Source organism: Tamandua tetradactyla, chromosome 6, assembly GCF_023851605.1.
Source record: "Tamandua tetradactyla isolate mTamTet1 chromosome 6, mTamTet1.pri, whole genome shotgun sequence".
In the NCBI taxonomy this organism is placed as follows: domain Eukaryota; kingdom Metazoa; phylum Chordata; class Mammalia; order Pilosa; family Myrmecophagidae; genus Tamandua; species Tamandua tetradactyla.
This window is the reverse complement of record NC_135332.1, coordinates 146,462,148-146,488,481: the sequence shown is the minus strand read 5'-3', so window position 1 is coordinate 146,488,481 and position 26,334 is coordinate 146,462,148. Positions and strand designations below refer to the sequence as shown.

At 39.0% G+C, this 26,334-nt stretch overlaps 1 protein-coding gene across 13 annotated transcripts in view; it reads left to right on the top strand.

Moving 5' to 3' along the window:
- Positions 1 to 26,334, top strand: part of NCALD (neurocalcin delta) — a 476,669-nt gene that overhangs the window by 55,508 nt on the left and 394,827 nt on the right. For 3 of the 13 annotated variants that reach the window (XM_077167385.1, XM_077167379.1, XM_077167380.1), the window contains exon 2: positions 23,937 to 24,013. The exons of the other annotated variants lie outside the window; for them this stretch is intronic. The gene's annotated coding sequence lies outside the window, so the exon portion shown is untranslated. The remainder of the gene's footprint in view (positions 1 to 23,936; positions 24,014 to 26,334) is intronic. 13 annotated transcript variants of the gene reach the window in all.

The window sequence follows — 26,334 nt, the reverse complement described above, 5'->3', positions numbered from 1 at the left end:
GACATGCAATCTGTTTATTCAAATCAGCAAATTCTCCCTTCTGTGGCATTGGGTGGCCAGAGATGAACTGAATTTCACTGATTTTATACTTTTTTTGGCTGGGAGTTGTTTATTTCTGCTTTCAGGTCTTTTTGATTGTAGGGCTGCTTATTGTTAGTAATTAATTTATTCAACTAGTATAGCAAGTATGAATTTCAGTCTAGAAACTCAAACATAAGAAATATCACGTAAAAATTTAATTCAAATCTGTCTTGGTACTCTCATCTGCCAGGCTGCTGAGAGTTTAATCTCGGACTCTTTCTTTATCAGGGTTGCATCAAAATTGAAAAGTTTTATGGCTAAGGTATTTGGAACACAGGGGAAGATCCTCTAATCTTAAACAGTGGCCTCAGGTCAGACTTCCTAGCTGGACACACACCTTGCTGAGGTCTTGTCTTGTCCTCAGGACATTGTAACTAATTGATGATCAGGTCCTGCCTCTTTTGTTCTGTTTCCCAGCCCTGTACAGCTTGTACAAGCCTCAGTGGGCAACCATTGAAACAAACAACCCACAGACCTCAGTGCTTAATATAATAAATGTTTATTCTTCCCTCATGTTATGCCGAATGCAGATATTTCTGGTTGAACAGGCTCTCCTCTAGGGGCTGACTCAGGAACTTAGGCTGTTTTCATCTGGAGACACAGTGGTCTTCCAGGGCCCCTGAGTCATTTGATTTTAGCCCCTTGGAAAGAGGAAAGAAGAATATGGAGGATGAAGCTCTTGGACAGGAACATACATCACTTCCATTCACTTTCCATTGGTGAGACCTAGTCATGTGACCTGACCTAGGTGCAAGGGAGGCTGAGAAGTGTAATCCCTGTGTGAGCAGCCTCTTCCCAGCAGCAATTCTGTGCTGTGGTTGGGAAGGACCAATCTTTGGTGGTTGGTCAGCTATTTTTGCCAGCTGTCTCTTTTTTTTGAGTTGATTTTTTTTTAAATTGTGAAATTCATATACAAAATAGCAATAAATTTCCAAGTACATTTTAACAAATAGTTATAGAACAGATTTTAGACTTTGCTATGGGTTACAGTTCCACAATTTTTTGTTTTTTCTTCTAGCTGCTCCAAGACACTGGAGACCAACAGAAATATCAAGATAATGATTCAGCAGTCATATTCATTTGTTAAAGCCTGTCTTCTCTGTTGTATTCCTCCTTTTCTTTTAAGAACATATATACATAAAAGCAATAAATTTCAAAGTACGTCACAACAATTAGTTGTAGAACTAGATTTCAGAGTTTGGTATGGGTTACAATTCCACAATTTTAGGTTTTTATTTCTAGCTGCTCTAAGGTACTGGAGGCTAAAAGAAATACCAGTATAATGATTCAGCACTCGTACCCATTTGTTAATGTGACCTTCTCTGTATACCTCCACCATTACCTTTTATCTTTCTCCCACTCTTTAGGGGTATTTGGGCTATGCCCATTCTAACTTTTTCATATTGGAAGGGGCTGTCGATAATATGGGATGGGGGATGGGGAACTAATTGTTGCTCTGGAGAGGCTGGCCCCTCTGCATTTCAGAACTTATCTGGTCCAGGGACCCATCTGGAGGTTGTAGGTTTTGGAGAGTTACCCTAGTGAACCTTTGTGGAATCTTATATAATGCCCTAGGTATTCTTTAGGATTGGCAGGAATGATTTTGGTTGGTGTGCTGGTTTGAAAGGAAGTATGCCCCCTAGAAAAACCATGTTTTAATCAAAATCCCTTTTTATAAAGGTAGAATAAACTCTATTCAATACTGTATGTTTGAAACTGTAATCAGATCATCTCCCTGGATGATGTGATTTAGTCAAGAGTGGTTGTTAAACCAGATTAGGTGATGACATGTCTCCGCTCATTTGGGTGGGTCTTGATTGGTTTATTGGAGTCCTATAAAAAAGGAAGCTTTTTGGAAAATGAGATATTCTTTGTAGCACCGCAAAGCAGAGAGTCCACGAGTGAGCGACCTTTGGAGATGAAGAAGGAAAACGCCTCCTGGGAAGCTTCATGAAACAGGAAGCTAGGAGAGAAAGCTAGCAGATGACACCATGTTTGTCATGTGCCCTTCCAGCCAAGAGAGAAACCCTAAACTTCATTGGCCTTCTTGAACCAAGGTATCTTTCCCTGGATGGATGCCTTTGATTGAACATTTCTATAGACTTGTTTTAATTGGGACATTTTCTCAGCCTTAGACTGTAAACTAGCAACTTATTAAATTCCCCTTTTTAAAAGCCATTCTGTTTCCATTATATTGCATTCCGGCAGCTAGCAAACTAGAACAGTTGGGGTTTGGCAAGTTATGATAGGTAGCCATGTCTAACTGAAGCATGGATAAGAGTAACCTCCACTGTAGCCTCTCAACTCTATTTGAACTTTCTCCGCCACTGTCAGCCCTACCTCTTTTGGCAGACATCAGTTAATTTTTGCCCATCTCACTTTGTTGTCTTCAAGGGGACATAGCTAGTATCTTCAATGAACTCATACCATAGGAAAACAATTCTGGAAGGGAGATATTTCACTAGCTAACTTTATTTTGTGCCATGAAAAACAGGACTGTTCCCAGATAAGTTAGCTTGGCTGCTGTCATGGAACAAGGAAGGGAGATATAAAAGAGAAGAAACACAAGTTAATTTCTTAATTATCCTGTCCCATACACATTTTTCTAGCAGTTACTGTGGGCTAGACATTGAAATATGTCAGTATTCAAGCCAGATATGTAAAAAAATTCCCACTGGATTATTTCTGAAGTAATAGACAAGGTGAAGGAAATCAAAAGGGTGATGGAAGTAGGCATAGGCCATGGAAAGAGTGGGGATTTTATTCTTGGTGCACTGGGCAGCCAGTGGAAGGATTAAGTAGGGTAGAGTGAGATCTCCCTAATCACATTTGGTCTGATGTCTGTCTGTTGTTGTCTAGCCTCTTGATCACTGCTATACCTCTACAGCACATGCCTGGCACATATGTGTATGAAGTACCATCTCTCTGTCTCTTTTGGATCTTTGGGCTTTACTTCATGGTAGGTCACAGAGCTATCTCTTATGGGGTTTGTGATTGAGATACCAGAAGATAAAGCCAATTATGTAGAACAAGAATGATTGAACCAGAGGTCTGGAAATGTAAATGCAATTCAACAGAACAGAGCAAATGTGGAACATGTGTTGAAAAGGACTCTGGCATTGTGACGCCAGATGGAAAGTAATCTTATTAGAGTAGAAAAGATAGAGGAGGCAGGAAAAACAGACCCCAGGATAATGTGAAAGGGAAAGTCTGTCTACTTTATTTAGTTCAATATTCTATATGTCTACTTTCTCTTTCATTGGGACCCTGTTTCCTACTGCAGGATCATGAGGTGGGCATGTGTTAATGTAACAATATCTGGAATGAGATTTTGAGCTACAAATTTCCTCTTCATACAAATGATACTGCTTAGGTTATCTAAAAGATATGCATCTAATTTTATGAATTTAGTTTACATTATTCCATAATTCAAAAAATACCAGTGTTCTAAGGTATCAGGAGGCAGTTATAATTCAGAAAGATAACTACCAGTGGTATGTTTTGAGAGTCTCCTCTTAGAAAATCCTCTTTAAAAAGAAATTATGTCAAAGTCATATAAGGCCAGTTGTGATAAGTGTGTGCTTAGAACTAAACTGATTCTATATCACTTAAAAAGTATACAGTTGAAGGAGAAAAAAAAAAGCAGTAATAGAGCTAAGTCTCTGACTATGTTCTTCTAGTAATATCTGGTCTGAGATAGATATCCTGGCACGAGCTGCAGATTTAAATTCAGTTTTCGTTTTAAAAAACGTTTTCACGTGTTTTTCTCTCACCTTAAGTGCTCCAGAGGCCAGTGTGTTAGAAATAAGCAGGGTTTGCTCATACGGGAGGGAGAAATTATGGGGCAGACACATTTCTCTCTTAGGTTAGAGTTGGGCAACAGTTTGGAGGACTCTACGGGAGATGGTAAAGACAGAATTTTATAATTTTAACTGTAGAATCTGAAAGACTTCTTTCAGACTTCTGAAATCCTCCTTTAAGATACAAATAACAGTGAACCAGATTATTTTCAGCCAATACCTCTGTTGCCAGTTAATGTTTCTGCTGGAATTAGTAGGAATGAGCTTGGAGGAAGGTGTCCAGTGACGAATGCAGAGGGGTAGAGCAAGATGCTGAAGGTAGCTATAGAAGGACAAACAACAGGCCGACTCCCTCCTTCGTTATTTTGGGGATGTGCATAGAAGGACTCTTTTTCTGAAACGTTGCACGTTGGTCAAATAATTTTTCCCAATACTTTGATTTAATATAAATTTGTGTATTTTGCACAGATGTCTTAGGGTGCGAAACTCGTGTCCCCTTCTCAGAGTACGAGAATGGATCATGTGAAAGGTTCTATTCAGACATGCCCACCAGGCAGACACTAATGTGCAGCGTACACCGTGCCTCACTGCTGATTTCTCCTCTTCTCCCCAACCACAAGTCTCATAAGGAAACGGTTTTCCCAAGTCGCATTTTCCAAAAACTGTACCACAATTGTAATTAAATAGTTATTTGTGTAACAAATAGCTGCCTCCTGGGCTATGCCTAAACCCCACAAGGGGAAACCTGTGTCCTGTTCATGTTTGTGTCCTCCAGCCCCAGCAACATGCCACGCCCAAAAAAGGTGTCCAATAAGTGTTCTGGAATTACTGAAAGATGCTCTAACTGCAAGATGGTATTAGGGATAAGAACTCTCTTTCCTCTTGGGCAAAGACTTAAACTGGTCTTTGCAGCAAATGAGTATGGTACTGGGAAACAAGAATTCAACATATAAAATAAATTTTAGGAAGGGTGAGTGAGGAGGGGGATTGGCTTTCTTGCGGATAAGAATTATTTCTGGTTCAATCTCAACGTGATGGTTCTGGAATAGATTACCTGTGATTTTTCTTCTCAAGCTTCTCCTGGCTGCCTGCTTGGTTTTTTATTATATCATTTTTGTATTCATTGGCCTAGCTATCAGGATATGCACATAAGCGAAAGGGAGGGTGAATAAAAATGACATTTTACTACTTGTTAGTGGCTGGGGGTTGTGTCTAGCAGGGTGAGACTAATGGCTGGAAGAATCCTGTTGTTTTTTTTAAAGGACTTATTTCTTTATTCATTTTTATCTTCCTGTGGATAATTGAGAGCTGCATATAGTTGTAAATCAGACTTCTAAGAAATTGCCAAACAAACAAAACACTACTGGCTTGGAAATGCAGTGGTGTGGAAATGTGCCCTTTTTCTTTTTCCTTTAGGGAGGATTGTGGTGATATTTATGATATTAGCGACTCCAATAGAAAAGTCCTAAAACCCGGGAGGGGTTTACAATTGGGAATGAAATGGGGAAGGGAGGATGCACATGGTAATGGCAAAAAGATGAGTTCCAAAAGGGTGCGACCTTGAGGCTTCAACTCCTTGTGTCTTCCAAGTTGATGACATTCTAGAGGGCTCAGGTTTGTTTATCAGCATTTCACAGTGGAGGATTAACTTTCCGAAGGTTTGAAGCAAATGTTCCTTGGGGATCAGCCAGGGTGTTGAGTGGTCTCTGGAGCTATTCCAGACTCATCCCACCCCTAGCATTCTGCCCCTGCTCCCTTACCTCCTCGAGGTGATAGGAAGCTGCAGGAGGGTTTCAGCTTCATCTAGAGGAGTTGCATGTAAGGGGGGCAGTGGAAATACATGGGCTGATAGGAAAAAAAGTCTCAGTGATTAGTATCAGGACAAAGAAATATGACTTTTCAGATTAACAGATTGAAATCTGTTGCAGCTGCTCGGCATTTCTATTTCGGGCCTGGAGAGCTCTGCTCCAACTGTTTTCTTTCTTATTTCTCCACTCCCACTCTAGTCCTCAAAAGCCCCCTCTGCGTTTTCGCTTTTTAGTTCCTCCCAGTCTGTGGAGTCTTTTCTGTCCATTGCCTGAGGCTTCTTGATTGTTGGCTGGGTGAGAAGGATTGTTGAATCTGATGTTTTATTGTAATCCAGATCCTACCGTCTGGAGAGAAGCAGAGCTGGGTCCTCTGTAAATCCTGGTTGAACGAGTCAGTGGATTGGCGATGAAACACATACAGAAGAAAAAGCACCATAGAATAAAGCATAGAATTTTCTTAAAAGAGTTGGTGCAGCATCGAGCCTGCTTTAGGAAGGTACTCCCCACTGATACCCCTGAACTTTAACACTGTTCCAAACATCTTGTGACAGAGTTTGCATTCCTGGGTGCTATGAAATTTTGTGCATTTCATATCACTGGGACACCAGTAACTCAATTTAATTGCTATGTTAATGGTTAGTGGGCTAAGACTGATATTCCTTTTTGTTTGTTTGTTAATACCTTTCTTTCTGTACCTCTGCTGGTTAGAGTAGCTGTGTATGTGGTTGGCTATTTACTGGGATGGGACAAACTGAGAGAGATGGAAAGTGAAAGTTGTTGAAATGTATCTCAGGCTGTCTCTGGCATTTCAAAGAAGGGATAAAAAAATAAGATATTTAAATTGCTTTTAATCTTTATATTTTCTTTTTAGGGAACATTAAAGCTTCAAAAACCTTTTCTTTATATTTTCTTTTCCTTTTATTTCAATTTTAAGGCCAACTTAGCTAATTTGCTAAGTTGCAACATCCTAAGATTAATCACTTAAATGTGTCTCTCTATTAACTTCTATTAGGTGCTTTTTATTTAGCTCTTTTGTTAATTGGTTAGTTGCAGTATTAATGACAGTAAGTGATGATGAAATTTCTGCTTCAGTTGCCATCTTCATCAACAAAGCCTTCCCTTCTCAAAGTCTTCATCACCATCATCACCGTAGTTGTCATCATATCATGAAAGAGTATATATCCTCTTCCTTGGAACTATTTTTAAATGTAAAATTGGAAATAATAACATATCATTCAAAAATAAATTATTCCAACAATGACTTCAGCTTTGACTTAATATGTATTATATTTCACTGAATGCCTCTCAAAGGACTTAATACCTGCAATTAATGGATATAAGACTGGATAGGCATCTGAGGTATTTGAGAAACAGTTTGTTTGAACTATATATTCTTCACAAGTCCTTTTGTAGCAGGCACTAGAAGGATAGTAATAAATTTTGTCCTTTTATGAGGATTAAGTTAATACATATAGATTCTTAGAACAGTGCCTGATGTATAGTAAGTGTTATCTATCAATATTTGCCATCATTATTATTCTTATTACAATTATGACTATTATTATGTTCCCAAAATGCCTCTGTATATCCTGGCATTAAGTGAATAATTGTTTCAATCATTCAGCACAATAAATGGGTTCATTGAGCAGATACCACATGTGAGCACTGCTTGACCCTGAGGTCTTGGAGATGAGTAAAATTCAGTCCTGATCACCATCTGGCTCTCTGTCTGTGGAAGCCTGTTCATTTTTGAGCTGTATCAGTTGTAGAAGTAGAAAGAGCTCAACAGATGTCTCAGGAAGGGAAGGAAAAATGTTCATACAATGAATGAAAGAAAGCAAAATTATTCAGTGGGCATAATATGTGCCTGGAAGACTTTAGCCCAGTTGTACCATAGAGGTGTGGGCAGCCATCCATTAGTTCTTCCTCAGCACTCCCTGCCACACTGGCATCCATTTGAGGGGTATGGAGAGGAATTAGGGGAACCTAAGCCTACCTCCCACAGCATTCAGTGACCCTTGTCACTGGGCCATGTAGTGGGGTGACCTTTGTCAATGCTCTTTCCTCCCAGTGGAGAGTTCAGAGCTTTGGGGTCAGAAGATAGAAGAGGAAGGGTTAATTCCAAGGTTGCAGCAGCTGGATGTATAGCATAAACAGCAACTGAGGATGAGATCACTTCTGTTTTGGGAACTTAAAGGCAAACACAGTTGTATTTGTTCATGTAATCGTTGCCTTGTTTGAGATTGTTTATGTTTAGAAATTCATGTTGAAATATTTATCAATTGGAGTACAGAAACCAACTCTGGCTTCTTAAGCCAAAGAGGAATTCATTTAAGCCCATGGGCTGTCTCCTAGACTTGAAGGAAAAGTATGAATTGTTCATAGACCAGGTCTCAGAAAGGAAATTGGGCAGCTCCGGGGTCCTAAATATTGGGGAGGTAAGAGATACTGCTTAAAATCTATGCCGGCAACAACCTTTTCCCATCCTGGCATTCTTTCCTTTGAGATTCAGATTCCTGGAATGAAGATTGTGCTTGGTCATTCTGCTCATCTCCTTACCAGAGGGCCTCACAAGTCTGCAGTTGAAGAGGGCAGTACCCAGAAGAAATCAGGGGTGGATTCTGGAAAGGCAAAAACCAACATATACCCATCTTGGACTGCGGAATGATGTTTTGCTTCTCAGACCTCTTTAGATAGTATTTTTTTTTTGCATGGGCAGGCACCAGGAATCAAACCTGGATTTCCGAATGGCAGGTGAGAATTCTGCCTGCTGAGCCACTGTCACACCCCCCTCCTTAGCTAGTCTTTTAAAAGTACATTTGAGTTTCAGAGCATGGCTTGTGGTAGTAGTAGACAAGTTAGTTACTGTGAATACAAGAAATCACAAGAATAACTTGGAGGCAAGAAATGAAGTTGTAAATCCAGAACATGGGGTTGCGCTCGTGTCTTCACTAATGTACCGTGAATAGAAAGCTCTAGATTGGAAAGGATGTTCTACCTCGTTGTTTCTCAGACTGAGGTCTGTATTTACCTAAGGGTTCATATTCCTGGGGGATTCTCAATGGGAACTTTAAAATAGTAAAGTTTAATTTAAATAATGTTTTTTAAGGGTATGTGCCTTCTTTATATACTTATTCTGGATCGTCTGGATGATACTTACCATGAATATTGATCCCTTTCTTCATTCATTTTGATGTTTTTGGGTTTACTGAAGTATTAGTATTGAATAGAAATTCATTAATCACTATGATCTAATAAGAAAAAATAGAAGCAAGCTTAAAATGAAAATAAAACATTTGCTTCAAGTGCTGGCCAAATGATATTACAATGTGCTGTTTTTAGAATAGAGGAAAATGTTTGGAAAATGGGGCTAATGGCATGTAGCAGCACAGGCATAATGAATGATGAGAATTTGAGCCATAAGCAGTCAGCACCATATTCAGATTGAAAGCAGCAATTTACTTTCAGCAAAACAATGTAATCCTTTACATGACACTAATGTTATCCTAAGTTTTATTGGCTTTGCTGTTTATTTGAGTTTAATTTGTGTGTTTGTTTTTAAAGTGGTTTGAGACCTCAAGCACAAGATATATATATCTATTTATATATGTCATTTTTTATTTCTATGTATTTAAGTGAATTATAATAAGAATAACTTCAGTCAACCCTAGAGCCCTTGAGGATTTATTTTCCCCTTTAAAAGCAAAGTACCTTAACTGAGTTTTGGGAATGTGGGAGATACTCATTCCCTCTTCACCCCCACTTTCCTGAGAATGGTACTCTTCCCCACCCCACGGATGATAGGCTTGGCTATGACACCTGCTTTGGCCAGTGGGGTGTCAGCAGAGTGGAGACTTGAAAGGAGCTTGCAGTTTGTCTGGCGTCTTGCAATCCTCCCATTTTCTGGGAGAAGGTTATACTTTAGGTGCTGTTGGTCCAAGGAGGATGATAGACCCGAACTCAGTTGAGGCTAACCTGGATTGACTAAACCCAGCCAACCAAGAGATCTATAAGCAAGAAATACGTTTTTATTGTTGGATGCCTTTAAGATTCCATCATTGTTTGCCAACAGCGTTATTGTGGCAATAGCTATCTGAGACGATTTAGCACATTGATTAGTTAGCCACACACTGGGCTGTGTAACCATGGGTTTTATTGAGCATTTACTAGGTGCCAGACATTGTTTAGGTGCTAGGGCTAGAGCAGTAAACACAGCAGACCCATTTCAGCCCTCAGGAAGCTTATTTTCTAGTGGATGTTTAATAATTTATGCTAAACTATATAGCTGCTAATTGTTTTTCCTCTTTTTCAAAGAAGCAAACTAACTCTGCTGTGATATTTTTGGAGAATTCCAGGTATCTAAATAGATGTGATCTTTTCTACATGTGAATTTTATATAGAACAAAAGAGTAGGGGAATAACTTGGCTACTGATGTTGTCACAAATATCATCAAAACTGCTTTCGTTAAGGCATTTGCTTCTCTAGGCTCATGTCTAGAAATGTCTAGAAAATAATATAAAAATAGATGAAAAAAATAAGAACATCATCACTTTGTCTATCAATTTTGCTCTTGGTTGATTTTGCTTTATGCAAAGTTTTGACTGGGTTCCATAACTAAAAATAATCTCCCTGTGTACGTGAAATTTCACCAGGGTAAATGGCTGTGTGCACGTTTATATTTATGCAAGTCGGAAAATTCTGCCGACTACAGAGGACTGTGGCGGCTGGTCTGGAATGAAAACATGGTCCTGGGAAGGGAATTTGAATGTAACGTTGAATTCATTTAAAAATATTATTCAAAGGATTGAAAAGTTCAGTTTTATGAGTTTAGGACTATTGGGAATCAACAGCAAAAATTCACATTTCTTGTTTTATAGGGAGCAGGGCTGAAATGCAGCTGTGTATATTTGGTTCCCAGAAGCCTTAAAGCTACAAAGGCCATTTCAGATTTAAATGGAAGGAAGTCTTGATTGTGCAGGCTAGTGCTGGGTAGATAATAACAAATAGCATGCAGTTCGAAAAATAATTCACTGTACTTTGCAATGCAATGAAATTTGAACTATTTTTTGCTTTGATGTCCAGCTCCCTTTTGTCTAGACCCCAGATGTTAAAGGTCTGGGGCTGGTGTGGTTAACCCACTGACACAGTTGTAAGTACTTGGATGCACCAGAGCCCATAAAAGATCCTTATCTATCCATGCTGAGGAATTATACATGCAAGTAGGAACATGGAATTCTCAGAGAGAATCTGGTACTTTCCTCTCTGCCCATTCTGCAGATAGTATCTGTCAACTCTCCATAATCTTTTGGATAATGGTTCTTGTTCTTCCTCAAAACTCTGCTTTATCTCATTGAGTTTCCCTTTTGGGAATGTAAGGAGGGTAGTGATTATATGTGAGTGGTGGGTAGGGGGGAGTGTAGTTAGGGTCATCTTTTAGTCTGAAAGAACATGGTCAATCTAAGTGAAAAATGATGAAAAGTGGGTACTGTCACTTTATTTCCAGATGTAAATAGTACAGCCAAACCATTTGGAATTGGGAGGGAATTTTTAGGTAATTTTGGAAAGCTATCATTCATGGAGAAAAAATGTTTTATTTCTAGGTCAACAAGTTAATGGCTTCTTTCTGATTAAGTTAAGGCCAAGGCAGGAATGACCAGTTTTTAATATGATCTCAGATCTGCTCTCGAGGCTATTGGAGTCCCCTTTTTGGTTTGATTTGGAAGCTCCATGCTTCCCAGGACCCAGATACTGGGGCCTGTCTGTTTTAATTATCACACTCTGAGTTTCAGTTAAGAAACAGGTGTTGCAATAGTGAGTGAGAAAGGAAAGAAAGGTCCAGGGAAACTGTGAGACTGAGTGGAAAGTCTGGTTCCATTAGAAAAACTTCTTTGTGCTTGGGAAGGGGGAAGAGGAAATCATTATTTACTTAATCCCCCCTTCCTCGAAGGTCTAGGGCAAGTGGTGCTGGCCAGTGGCTAGACTCAGATGTAAGATCTCCTTAGGATGATTGTCTAGAGGAGCCAGGCGTGGTTCTCTGTTAGAACCTGAAGCCTGGGGTGAGCCCTGCCTTTCGGCATTCATTCTCAAAGTGTATTCTCTGACTAGCATCTTGAGCATCTCTGAGAATTTGTTAAAAATGCAACTTCTCAGCCTCACCCCACACCTACTGCAGCACACTCTCTGGGGCAGGGTGTTTCCAGCGATTGTTTTAACAAGCCGTTCAGGGGATTCTGATGTAGTGGAAGTTAGAAGACCTTAGCTCTATAGAGAGCTAAAAGGCAAGACCCAAAATCTGTCACCTAGGTTGGAGAGTCGGGGGGTAGGCGTGGGTGGGTTGGGAGATTCAGTTCTCATTATGAAAAAGACGGCTTTCTCCTCAGAACCCAGTAGGTAACTGATTCAGCAGGATAGTAATTTTGTAAGAGATCGTTAAGTACTCATTCATTTTTCTTTCCTAAATGTTACACAAAGCAGTGGTGATTCATGACATATTGTAAATTTAGAAAAATGAGTGCTTGGAGCATATTTTAATATTTCACCGATATTTTTATTTTTTTGTAGTCTGATTTCTTTCATGTTTGCCCTGACTTCTTTTAGACTCACACCTATGACTTCAGGGTGTTTTTTTTTTTTAATACTCATTCATTTATTCATTCAAATGACGTGTAGTACTTGCTATGTGCTAGATCCTGTGTTTATCTGAAAAGATATGGTCTGTGTCTTCAAAGATAGATAGTGTGGGGATATGGAGTTCTTTTTTTTAAACAATAACCACAATATACCCAATTGAGATGAAGGATTGGTAGGTGAAGGATTGAGATGAAGGTTTTGGTAGTAAAGATGATGCAGGGACTCACAGAATCTGGCAGTAGGGTGCCCCTCAGGAATGCTGCTTGAGAAGATGATATTTGAGCAGAGAACACAAAGGAACCAAGCACTTACCAGCACTTACTTTTCAAGGTAGGAAAGAATGTTCTAGGTGGAGGGAATACATATGGGACTGTATTTACTGTAAAAATGACCACAAACTTGGTAGCTTAAACAATATAAATTTATTATTCTTTAGATCAGAATTCTGACACAGAGCTCATTGAGCTAAAGTCAAGGTGTAAGGAGAGTGCATTTCCTTCCAGAGACTGAAGGAGAATCCATCTCTGTGCCTTTGCTAGATACTAGAGATTGCCAGCATTCCTTAGCTCTTGGCCCCTTCCCCCCATCTCCAAAACCACCAAGGTAGATGGTGTCCTTCTCACATTGCCATTTGTTTCTGTGCAGCCAGAAAGGTTCTCTGCTTTTATGGACTCACATAACTAGATTTGTCCACCTGAATATCCAGGATAATCTCCTCTGTCTCAAGGTCCTTAATCTTGATCACATCTGTAAAGTTCCTTTTGCCATGTATGGGTAACATGTTCACAGGTCTGAGGATGAGGGTGTGCACATCTTTGGAGGTCATTATTCTGACTCCCACAGGGATAGCATGGATGCATGTGAGAGTGTAGACTGTTTTAGAAAGAGTGAGAAAACTTAGCTGTGCCATGGTCAGGAGTGAGGGATAGAGAGCAGTGGAGAAATGGGAAATTGTGTAAAGCAAAATGGAACAGAGGTGCTCTCAGAAGAGGGCCCAGGTTTTAACAATTTTAGTGGCTGAGTTCATTCAGTTGACTGCCTAGTTTAGAAAATTAAATCCTGTCTTTGTAGGGGAAAAATGGAGGCTGGCCACAGGGACAGGTGGTGGAGAATTTTCATTCTTCTTTTTCTAGTTTTTCTCACTTTATTTATCTCTCTCACCTACTGATCCAATATTTGATTGGGTAAGCCACTGTGAATTACAGGAGTTTTGGTACAATAGTGTTATTGTAAAAGTCCCTAACATTTAAGTCCCTCAGCTGAGAAATCATCTGGAGCATCTAATATGCTCTAGAGAGCATTTTCACATGAAAATCTGCCAATATTTATTGAATAGCCATCATGAGCAGTAATGGTCTTCAAGTTGGCCATTACACCCACATCCAATCCAATCCCCATCACGTTTTATTGCATTTAAAGTCTCAGATTTTAAGAGTTTAGTGTTTAATTGCTCCATACTGCAAAACTACTCTGAATGTTAGTAAGTTATTGCTATTATCAGTAGAAATATTTTCCTTCGTACTTCATCAGTGGGAAGATTTGAGAGAGAAAGAAAATTAGACAGTGAATATTAGATGGTCTTATAGATAAATGTACAAGATGTGGAATCAAAAGAAATAATTTTAATTAAAATTGGGAAGATTAGTAGGTAGTAAAGGAGGAACTTATGGCTTTGAAGGCATGCAGACTTGAAGACAGACTTGAACGAGCTAGTGCTTGAAGACAAGTTGAAATATAAAATGAAGCAGTTATTTTAGTAGGGTCCAGTTATTTTAGTTATTAAAGTAATAATTTAATAACTTTTAGTTATTTAGTAATAAAACAGTTATTTTAGTAGAGTGTGAAAAATTTAGCAATACATGTTTATAACAGGAAAACCAGACTCTCTTTTTCCATTTATATATATATATAATCAAACTTACTTATCCAGAGACAATTTCTATTAAACACCTACTTGTATATACTTACAAGCCTTCTTTAGTGTACTTATAGACACTGGGGTCATAAATTGAAGGATTCTATAAATAATACTTTTTTTCTCACCTGAGATTAGAACCAATTTAAAGAGATACACAGGAGCCAGACAGATGGAAATTACATGTATACCCAGTTTTTTTTTTGCCGATAAAAGCTAGATTGGAGAATGTGGTTTTAGACATGAAGCCAAGCAGGTTTGCTGATGTCTTCCCCCAGATCAGGCACAGGTAGAGCTAGACATCAGAACATTTCTACTTCAAGGGCATTGAAGAGGAGACTGGAGAATGCATTCCCTCTGTGGACAGGCAGTTCTCTGGAGTTGAGAGAGGCAGAGCAGACTTGGCAACCTCTCCCCAGCTACCAATCAAATAATTCTGCTCCTTTCAGCAACAAATCACCCATATTGCACCTGGCCCAGGATAGCCCCCATTTTGCCTCATGCCACCCATGAAGGTGGACTCAGCATTTTCTGCATTCTCTCCACAGTATCCCCTTTGATTTTACTGAGGATTTCATGATGAAATTGAGGAGGGAGTGAGTTATATTGCATACCCTATAGATTTGTTCCACTCAAAAAAACCCCTATTAGACATTTCGTCCAAGTCTCTGATTTTAGCTTATCAGCAATTGGATCTCTTCCCATCCCTTCTCTTTCCAGATCATCCCCATCTCTCAATCTTTCTTCTTCTCAGGCTAAGTGGATTTGCTTATTCGAACTTGCTTTGAACTTGTAAACTCCTACCCTGCACCCTGCTTAGCAAACAAGAAACCCCCCCAGTGTCAAGACCCATCATTCTTTGAAAGTAGTAGGGATTTATAAGTAAATTTCTTTATATATATATATATATAAAGAAATATATATATATTTCTTTATATATATATATATTCTACAATCATATATATATATATATGATTGTAGAATATTGAATTTTAAGGGGAAAATACTATAAAAATAAAGCTTATGAAGCTTCGTTTTTCCATTTCATTTTGCTGTGGCTTATATAAAATTAGCAGAGTAGCCCACAAATTTAGACAAACTGTAGAACTGCAGAACACCACAGAATTTCATGTTTTGTTTCATCTTCTAAAAAATGTGTCTCTGGGGTGGTCTTGACTGAGAAAGAGATAGATAGTCATAGGAATCCAGATTGTTTCAAATATGGCCCAGGCTATGTCTCATGTCTCAGTCAATCATTATTTGTTTCTTTTCTATGTGTAACCAAGAGGGATGACTTGTGTATGATACATTTGGAAGAAGAAATTGTTATATCAGAGTTGACATGTTATACCAGGCAAACTTAATTAGAATGTTAATTTGCCTGGTTAGTGTGCTGAGCCATGCTTTTCTTCCATTTTGAGGCTGAGATACAAAGTTAGAGCTTTTCTGTGCTTTTCTCCTACTTCTCCTATTTACAGCAGGTTACCATGCACTCATTTCAACAAATATTCCATTTCTGCTAATGCTCATTGAGTGCCAACTCTGGACAAGGTACTGCAAGGCATGGGGAATCTGACATAAAGGAGTTTTTGTCATTTCTCAGCTGGTACTGTATCAGCCTCCTAACCATCTGCCCACATTTCCTCCTGTCCTCCTCCAGGCTGTTCCCTGCCTGGAAGCCAGAGTGATTGTTTTCTACACAAGTATGATGATCTCATCGTGCCCTCACCCCCAAAGCAGACTCCTGAATGTGTTCTGCAGGGTGACAATGCATAGTCAAGCCCCACCCATTTGCTCTGGGTCTCTGTGCTCCCATGTCTGGCCTTTTTTCAGTTTGCCAAGCAAAGCTTTCTTCTTTCCGCTCTAGAACTTGGAATGTGAGGTTCTCTCTGCCTGGAGAGTGCCTCCTCCTTCCTTTCTCTGGATAACTGCTGTAGCTCACACTTCAGCTCCAGGCTAAGCAATCACTTCTCAGAAAGTTCTTCATTGCTCTTCCTGATTAGGTCAAATGCTTTCCACAGCCTCTGGATAGCAGCACTTTGCAGTTGCAATTTTATGTTTTGTTGATGGGTGCTTGTCTCCTCCATCAGACTGTAAACTGAGGGTGGACTCTTATTTGACTGTGCTCGCCATTGCATTCCTAGTGCCCAGCACAGTGTAGGCTCTCAATAAACACTTGTCAAATGCATAAATGAATAAAGACAGGTTCTTGCTCTTTAGAAATTTATAGTCTAGTGGGGGAAGACAGACCCTTAAATGGAATATTGGAATATGATTGGTAAGTACTATCTTTGATAGGGGAAATATGGGATGCTATGGAAGCACATGGACTGGCCACCTAACCCAGACTTAGGCATGGTCAGAGAGGAAGAGAAACCAGTATGTAGTGCTTAAAAAGCAATGGATCTGAACTCACACAAATTTATGTTCAAATCCTGTTTTTACCCCCTCTTAGTTGGGTAGCCCTTGAGAAAACCATATAAACTCTTTGTACCTCAGTGCCATAATCTGTATAATGGGTCCAATAATAATACATACTAAGGTCTGAAGACTTGTTCTACTTGGAAACATAGATTTATTATATATTATCTATTGCTGTGTAATAAATTACACCAAAAGTTAGACATTTCCAACAACAAGGATTTGTTATTTTACAGAGTTTCTGAGAGTCAGGAATCCAGGAATAACTTAGCCGGTGGTTCTGACCCAGGGTTTCTCTCATGAAGTTGCAGTTTAGCTGTTGCTGGGGCTGCAGTTTCTAAAGACTTGACTGGGGCTAGAAGATCCACTTCTAAGCTCAACTTATATGACTGTTGACAAGAAATTTCAGTTCCTCACCCTGTGAGCCTTGCCATGATGCTGTTCATAGTGGCTTCCTCCAGAGTGAGTGATTCAAGAGGAAAGAGCCCTAGATGGCAGGGCAGTTTTTTATAACCTAATCTCAGAGGTGACATGCCATCATTTCTGCTATATATTCTACTAATCATATGGAAAAATGGTGTTCAACCCTGGAATTGTGTGGAAAGGGACTAAAAAAGAGTGTGAATAGTAGGAGGCAGGGATCCTCGGGGGCTCTCTTGGAGGCCGGCTACCTAAATGCGCTGATCTCAAGGACGCCTGAGATTGGCCTGTGATTCAACTAGGAGCTCCTGCTGAGGTTGCTCTGAAACACGAATGGTCAGGCTGAAGGTCATCAGTAAGTATTTTCAGCACAAAGTATACTTGTATTCTGATATTGTTGATTTACAGTTTGTACCTGGCTCTACTAGCTCAGTAAGGAATAAGGAAAATTGTCACAAAAGTACAAAGACTTGCCTTTGGAAGGGGCCAGGTGGAGAAACTGGAGGGACCAGAATTGCATCCTCACTCCTGTCAGGTGGTATCCAGAGCTGGAGGCCTTGGCGAATCCTGGCTGGTCAGGCAGCTCACTGCTGAGAAGCTTCCTCTGCTCACCAGCTTCATGCGGTTAAGAGCTTATGTTTGCTCTACCAGAGATGACTTGTAGCTTCTGCCACGGAAAGATAATCACTTTATGCTCATTTTCAATCTCTGTCAACCCAATGACAGCCTCTCAAGTTTGTTATGAGGAATAAATGAGGAAATGCATAAAAAGCACTTGGCACAGTGCCCAGGACAAAGTGGCCTACAACGATGTCAGGATTGATAATTTGGGTAAGAAGCTTAAGAACTAGCAGCAACTGGGGTCTGAAGGTAGGAACTAGCCAAGTAGGGAAAGTGTTCCAGGCAGAAGGAATAACACAGGCAGAGACCCGGAGGCAAATGAGAGGAGGGAGGGTTAGGGCAATTAAAGACTTGGGGACAGATCACAAAGGACTTTGTAAGGTACAGTGAGAGTTTTCACTTTTTTTCTAAGGGTTGTAGGGAATCGTGGAAGGATAGTTGTTAGAACTCTTGGTGAAACCTTTGCAGCAGCTACGGTCACAACCTATTTCCTTCCTCTTTCCAGAAATTCGGAGTTTGGATTTCAAAAATAAAGCAAGCATTTAAAGTGATAGTTCCATAGACTACAGTATTGTTTTTTGAGCACTAATAGTTAATGATGTAAATCTTGCTTCACCTAATATTTAAGAAATAGAATGAAGTATTTGCTCCACAAGGGTCACCGCAAAGTTGTTTACTGAAGTTTGCCCAGTTCTTTGCTGAATGCCTGGCACAAAGTAGGTGCACAATGCTAGATTTACTTTCTCTAAAGAGTCTTTAAGTCTCACCAGCCAGGGTGGGATGAGGATGGGGAGTCCAGATAAGGGAGCCATCATCCCTTCATGGTTTCCCTCAGCCCAGGGACTGTGTCTGTGTCTGAGATGGAGCTGAAGCTCTAGTCCACGAAACAACCTGGTCTCCCCTTGACCAGCCCTACATGCAGCCTTTGGGATGGTTCATTCACTTGCTCATTCATTTTTTTTACATCCAGTATTACTGCATTTACTGAAGAAGAAATGTAGGCATGCCAGGCTCTTGTAATGAACAATTTCTCTTTGGATTGGCCTCCATGAGGCAGATCCTTATTATTTCTGTTTTACAGATCTCAGCACTGGGACTCAAAGAAGTCAAGTGAATCCCTTAAGCTCATGTAGCTATTAAGGGAACAGCCTCAAAACTCTGACTCAGGACTGCTTTATTCCAAAGCTCACTCATAACAAACGAATGAATGAGACCAAACATAGACCCCATTGTTCTTAATTGAAAAGTCATACAAAGTTTTGTAGAAACTTTAGAAAATAAACAATGCTGTTAAATCTTTCCACATATCTTATGATATTATTGTTCCTTTTGGAGGAAAATATTGAAAAATATCTTCTGGTATTATTTTTTTCCAATTTCTGAGAAGTAGAATTCCTTAGTCATGGCGTATGCGAAATGTTAAAGTTTTAAAATTGTATCTACCAGACTGACCTCCTGGAAAATTGTACCAAATTACCCTCCAAAATGTATGTTCTTCATTATATTAACTTGTCTCCACATGATAAGTAAGGATGTAATTAAACTCACTTCTGAGTGATTTCTCTGTGCCTACATTTAGTTTGAAAGTGTCCTCTTTTAATCTACAGCAGCCAGGAGGTGGGGAAAAATAAGATCCCAGTAACAGTTTGAGTCACCAAAGTCCAGTAGGAAATAAAAAGAAAGCCACGAGAAGAAAGCTGACGAAGAAGAAATTAGATTTGAATTTACTTCTGTTCTATCAGTTGTCCATTGTGAAGTTTCACTCCGATTGTGGTGTGTTGTGTTCAAGAGTAAGATTGCAGTCCCCACACCATCTGACTGGCTGACAGATTGACTGATTTCTACCATTAGTTCATTTGAGGGAAAGAGAATGAATCAAGCCATATCTGAGTAAATTGACTGACTGTCCGCAGGAATTGACTGGTTCTACCAAAGGGTCTCTATTGGTACCACCGTATACAGGGTAGATGGGCCAGAAAAAAGGCTGGCATTTTATTTAGCAAGTCACTTAAAATGAAAATAATTAAGTGTGCATTTTTGTATTTTTAATGCTAGTTCATTCTTATCAAGTGGTCACTATGTGCAGACGCCATTCACAGCACTTTCTTCTCTCTCTGTCTTTAAGACTCTGCATGTCTTTAAGACTTTGCATGCTGGTGTAGGGACAACAGACCATTTGTGAGCCATGGATACACAAGAGCAGCTACTGCTACTGCCTGGGGAGGTAGTGAGGACCATGAGTGTCAGATGTGATTCCTTTCACTTTTTTGTAAATTGTGAATGTAGCTCTCTTTCTTGGCTGGTTTGAGATAGTTTTGAAACTACCTCATTAAGTACAGTCTTTCTGTACTTTTGTTGGCCATAAGCAACAATCTGTATGGGTCTGGTTATGCAGCTCTTCTGGGGTTGGTTCATAGATGAGTATACCTTCAATATTACTATATATTGGTTGATTGATCTCCACAGCCATTATACAATTTATATTCCCCTTAGCAGTATGGGAGAATTCCCTTTTTTCCATATCTCATCAACATTTGGTGAGTTAAAAAATTTTTTTCCGATTCTGATGGGTCTGAGGAGATACTATCTGATTTTTGGACATTGCTCCCCCTGGGACAATAACTTTCACATGGCAAAGATGTTCAGCATACATGATGCTGAATGAATGACTGAAAGGAAGGCAGGATTGTACTAATGTCTTAATTCTTTGCCTTCAAGGGATGGCATTGAAGATCAGTGAGAAAATCCCAATCAGCATGTTCTACTATTTTCAAAAGATATTAAAGAATCCCAAATTGTGTAAGAATCAGTTATGATGGAATTGGGAGGGGATAAAATTTGTATGTGAATGAAAAGTTAATCTTTTCTAAGTGATTGGATGGGATACTTATACATCTTTTAATTTAATTGGTGAACGCACAACTTTAAGACAGAGTCTTTAAAAAATAGGTGTGCCAGTAAAAGTAAAATATAAATATATAGAGAAATGGGAAACCAATTCAATTCTAAGAGATTACTGATTCAAAGTCAGGGAATAAGGATATCCAAATCATGGGGTATGTGTTGGTATTGCCTAGAGGTTAGCAATGCCACTTTGGGACTATACTGCCTGGGTTTGGATCCTAGCTCCACTGTTTATTAGTTCTATACCTCAGTTTCCTTCCCTGTAAAATGGGAAGAACAGTAATCAGCCTCATAGGGCTGTTGTGAAGATTAAATGAATTACCCATGGAAACTGCTTCGTCCCATGCCTGGCATATGGTAAGGTCAAGCAGTGTTACCCGTTAGCAACCTGCCACATATTTAATCACTTTTATAGCCAGTTAAGAATAAAGACAATATTTTAAAATATCATAATTTAAAATATGTAATATTTAAATTAATATTTAAGCTCATATTTAAATGTTAAATTCATGTTTAAAATTGAAACTTAAATATTTACTATTTAAAACTTTCCAATTTGGGGGTGATGCTATTAAACTGTTGTTTATAGAAATCAAGATTTCTTTATTGGGTTTGAATTTCATAGCACTTATGAAATGATATTATAACCATAAGTTTTATACCAAAAGTCTCCTGGGCTTATTACTCCTTATGTTTGTAAATTAGAAACTTGTTTCCTTATAGGATTCCACTGGTGATTCCTGTAGAAGGGTCTGGCTCTTTTTTTTTTTTTTTTTTTCCCCCGTACATGGGCAGGCACCAGGAATCAAACCCGGGTCTCTGGCATGGCAGGCAAGAACCTGGATCTTTTTTGTACTGTGATTATCCAATGTTTTGAGGTTTTTTTCCTAGGAAAGGGGTTGGCAAACTACCTTCATTGTGCTAAATCCAACCCAACTGAAGTCTTTGCATGGATTGTCCTCCAGTTAAGAATTGTGTTTACATTTTTAAATGGCTGAAAAAAAATCAAAAGAAGGATAATATTTCATAACAAGCGAATTTTATCTAGAATTCATTTTTAGTGTCCATAAATAAAGTTTTATTGGAATACATAGCCATGCTTATTTGTTTATGGATTGTCTGTGGCTGCTTTCATGCTTCAACTGCAGAATGGAGTGCTCACAACAGAGACCAAATGGCCTTCAAAGCTTAAAATATTTACTATCTGGTCCTTTACCGTAAAAGTTTGCCAACGCCGGTTTGGTTCCGAACAAAGCGAGAGAGATAAGATTTAGCTGTAGGCCATTTTAAGACCTGTAGTAGCTGAGGGAAGAGAGAATTATTTAAATAGAATAAAATTTCTGGATTATGTGTGGATCTAACCACTTCACAAACTTCTTAGACTCTGAGACAATGCAAGTGAAAATACTTTGAGACAGTGAAGCATGGAGAGAGAAGGTAAATGCCTTCTGAGTCAATGGTATCAAAAGGTTGTCATGGCAGGTGGGTCTACTGCCTAAGCACCCTAGACAGAGCTGTGAATAGGAGTCTGTAATTTTCTTTAGCCTAAATGCATTAGATAAAAGGGCATAACCCAGTGGGAGTGTTTTCCGTTTATTTTCTGATATTCTTAGACTGCAATCTTTTCAACTGCTTCTTTATCTGCTGTAATTACTGAGAATTGTGCTGCATGTTACCAACATATCAGAAGAACTAAGAAACCCTTTCCTTAAAAATATATATTTAAAAAGTTGTCTTAAGATGCCAACCATGAAATTCTTAAAAAAATAGTTCTTTGTATAACTTCATAAGGAGCTTCTGAGAGATTGTTTCTGTTTATCTTGCTGCTGAAAAAGTCCAAAGAACACTAAGTTCAGCTTCTTTCTAGAAAGAGAAATTCTGGGGGGGATAGTTTTCTGGAGCAGGTTGTATTTTTGAAAAATTCCCTCTTCTGCCCATTTGATAGCCTTTTTTATTTAAATATTTGTTGAACTTCTTTTTCTGCACAGTTCTCCATTGTTGTTCAAAATGAACACCGTAGAGAAATGATACCTTCCAGATGTCTCATTTTTTAAAATGATAAAATAACGGCATGTTGTGCTAACCTGTTACGCCATAGTTTGGATTTCTCACAGCACACTGTGGCTGTTGTCTTATGTGTTCTGACTGAAGCTCCAGCTTGATTGTGGGCCAAGACTGTTCCAGGTCTGTTGAAAGGATACTTTATTTCTTCCAGTTGTCCTTTATTATCATCCTTTGGAGTACAGTGCTGCTGAATACAACTGTTAACCCAGGTGTCAACATAGAGCTCAGTGGCGTTGGGAAAGCAATAGCAGTTGGATTAAATTATCCAGTAGGCAAAAAGGAAGAAGGGAGACTTGTAAAGCAGAGAAGACTTTATGTTTTTACAGCAATGTAAAAATGAGCATAAGTTCTTAAGAACATTTTATAGAACTAATCTGATAGGATTAGGAACTGTGATAATTGTTTTTGGGAAAAACAGGGTCTGTTATCTAGCCTTAATATACCTTGAGACCTGTCCACATCTTTTACATGCATTATCTCAGTTATCCTCACTACAGAACTCCATAACAGTAAATATAATTACTCTTTGCATTTTGCAAATGAGAAGCCTCAAGCACTAAAAGATGAACTAATTTGCCCAAGGTCTCACAATTCCTAGGGTTAGGGCCAGGATCCAAACCTACTGTATCTGCTCCAGAGAATTAATGTGGTCAGCCAATTTCCAAGCAGTTTAAAACCTGAAAGAAAGGGTACCTATGAGGGACTGTGTGGGGATTTGGGGTTGAGCCAGGGAGATTTGGCCTGGGCTTACCATTAAGGACCTCAAATTTAGACTTTTGATGTTACTGCTAAATGGGGGTTGTTAAATAAAAATAAAACAATCATCAGTGCTGGGAGTTGCCAGGAGCAGTCCCTTTTTCCTAGACATGACGGGAACACTTCCAAAGATAAAAAGGGACCAAGGACAGAACTTTCTAAGAAAGTCAAGCAGTCCCAAAAAAGTTGCAATTTTTGCAACATTCTGTGATTAGCTGGTCTTGGTTGGGTAGGGCTAGCCTATTTAAAAATGGATAAGTATGGGTGGGCGATGGTGGCACAGTGGGAGGGTTCTCACCTGCCATGCTGAAGACCCGGGTTCAATTCTCGGTGCCTGCCCATGTGGGGAAAAAAAAATGGATAATTACATTATACTAACCAATGTATATCTGCTCATCTGCCCCCACTCCCACCCCTTACATAAATTGTAAACTTAATTAATGTCAGCCAATCAAAATATTTCCTCACTTCCAGGTTTGCCTTATATAAGCTTCTCTTTTCCACCCTCTTGGCAGAGCTCCCTTCTGCTTTCTGGATGAGATGCTGCTTGACTGATGACGTATTCAATAAAGCTGTGTGCTCTTAATTTCATGTGGGTAAAAATTTTTCTTTTATGAGGGTCTGTAACACTCTGTGATTTTTTGAGCATGTTAAAAATATTAATTGATCAAATGTGGACATTAAGACGTACTATAATTTTTGTTGTACATTTCGTTGCTGTGTTCATATTTTTCATATACTGGGAGCCTGAAAAAAATAGAAGTGCTCCATTTCTCTCACCCGCTAAGAGATCCTATAACAAATGGTTAGAAGTGACATCATTGTTTACCACTTAAATAAATAAAAGCTTTGACCAGTTGATAATTTTTTTCAATATTTACATTTCATCTTGCAGTTTTAGTTATATAACACTAATTTTGTTCATTTAGGATACTTAGATAGATCCATTGAATTTACGTGGATAACTATGCCATGATAGTTTTACTTAAAAACACAGGATTATAGTAACGTCTAGGTCCTAACCAATTCCCCTTCTCATTAACTTTGTTAATTTTTGGAGCTCTCGTCTCCATTAAAAAATAAAACACAGTGATTCACTGGTTCTTGCATAGCCAAGAGGCATGATTAATTAGAATGCATATTCCCATCTTTGCCCACATCTTACTGAAATATTTGTTGAATGGAATAGACAAACATGGGCTGGAAGAATAATGGATCCCCTTTATTTAGAACAAAAGAGGACTGTGGGGCTTTCTAAGGGTTTTGAGGGAGAGAGTGATATCTTAGCAATGATATCAACTGAGAGGTTGAAAAGGTCTTAAAATGTCCATTCCATTCAAGTTTCACATATAGGGGACAAAAGAGAGGGTGGAGAACAGAACACTCAGCCAGTCAGCCAGCCAATATTTATTGAATGCCATTGTGTACCAGGCCCTAGATATTACAGGTTCTCAAAGCAGACATGGTCCCTCTCCTCAAGGAGAGCTAACAGTCTGATGACCTTAGGTATGAGATTTCAAGTAGACAATCTCTCAGGGATCTTGGACAACCTACCTCACTGTCTTTTATCTCTAAAATGGAATGATGATCACACCTACCATTGATAAATCTGGGAAGATTAAATTAAGAAATATGAAGCACCTCACACATAATATGCGAAAAAAATCACTAAGGATAATTTTCCCTTTTATCTCTCTCTGGAATTGGAGGAGCATTAAAGCGCTCCTCACTGTCCCTCTACCACCAACTCCAGGAATATAGTAAGGGAAAAGTTGGGTCAGAGGGCAGCAGTGTACTGAACAATAAGAGGCAACTATCTCCTTTAAATTGGTCTAATCTGATAAAGACAAAGCATATATCCTTAGAAAGTCCATGTAGAAGGTATTGTTTCAAAGTAGAAAACATGTGTCTTGTCTTTTGATTTTTCTATTTTCCAGACAGGGAGAGAAAAGTACATAAGGGTCAAAACCCATTAAAAAAATACAAAATACTTCAGGAAACTACACACACACACACACACACACACACAATTTCAGCTCAATTGCAAGGAAATGACAACAGCTGTTCTCCACTTGTAAAACTTTCCATGTTGGACAAAAGGGCCTGTGTATAAAGCCAGGTGGCCACTTTTCTTGTCTACCCTGCCCTGGGGTTGGTCCTGGAGGCCTGCTAACACCCCTGTATGGGGACAGAATCACGATTGGCGGCAACTACAGTCCTGAGGGGCCATGCAGATGGGACCAGGCAGGTGAGCCATGCCTGAGTTAGTGGTAGATGGGGCAGAGGGGCACTTATATGCCATCAAAAATGAGTGCCTGGGTGACATCCCTTGTACTCTTTAGAGATCCACCTATGCAGTAGGACATTGTTTTACATGGCCAGTAGGTTCCAAGACCCTTCGCATAAGTTGAAAATCATGCATAATAGTGAACCACATTATTCATTAAGTATTTCTTGTTCTGAACATACCTATCACATTTTTAAATAAATAAGGCAAGTAAACACTCTGGTAACAAGTAAAATTATTCATAAAAACAACTCCTTAAAATTTTTATTTTCTCTCTTTGCCCTTATATTTTTCAAATGACAGTTGTGTGTACGTGAATTCATGTTGTGTTGCGTTCATGTAAAACGAGGTCCTACTGTATTGAGGTATATTTTATTGCAACACTGTCTTCATTGCAGAAGGAGAGAGATAGGAATTACCTGAACATTCTATATCTTTAATGAAACCTGAGCACCAATTTGATTGTTTGTCTCTGTCAGGAAATAAACAGAAAACAACAGATTCCATGTACTGTTTAATACCCCCACATTTTTATTAATTTATTAGCGAATTTTTTTTTTTTTTGCCTGATCTGGAAAGCTTTAGTCAGTCCTCTTTCTCAGAACATGTATGCTTAAAAACCTTTA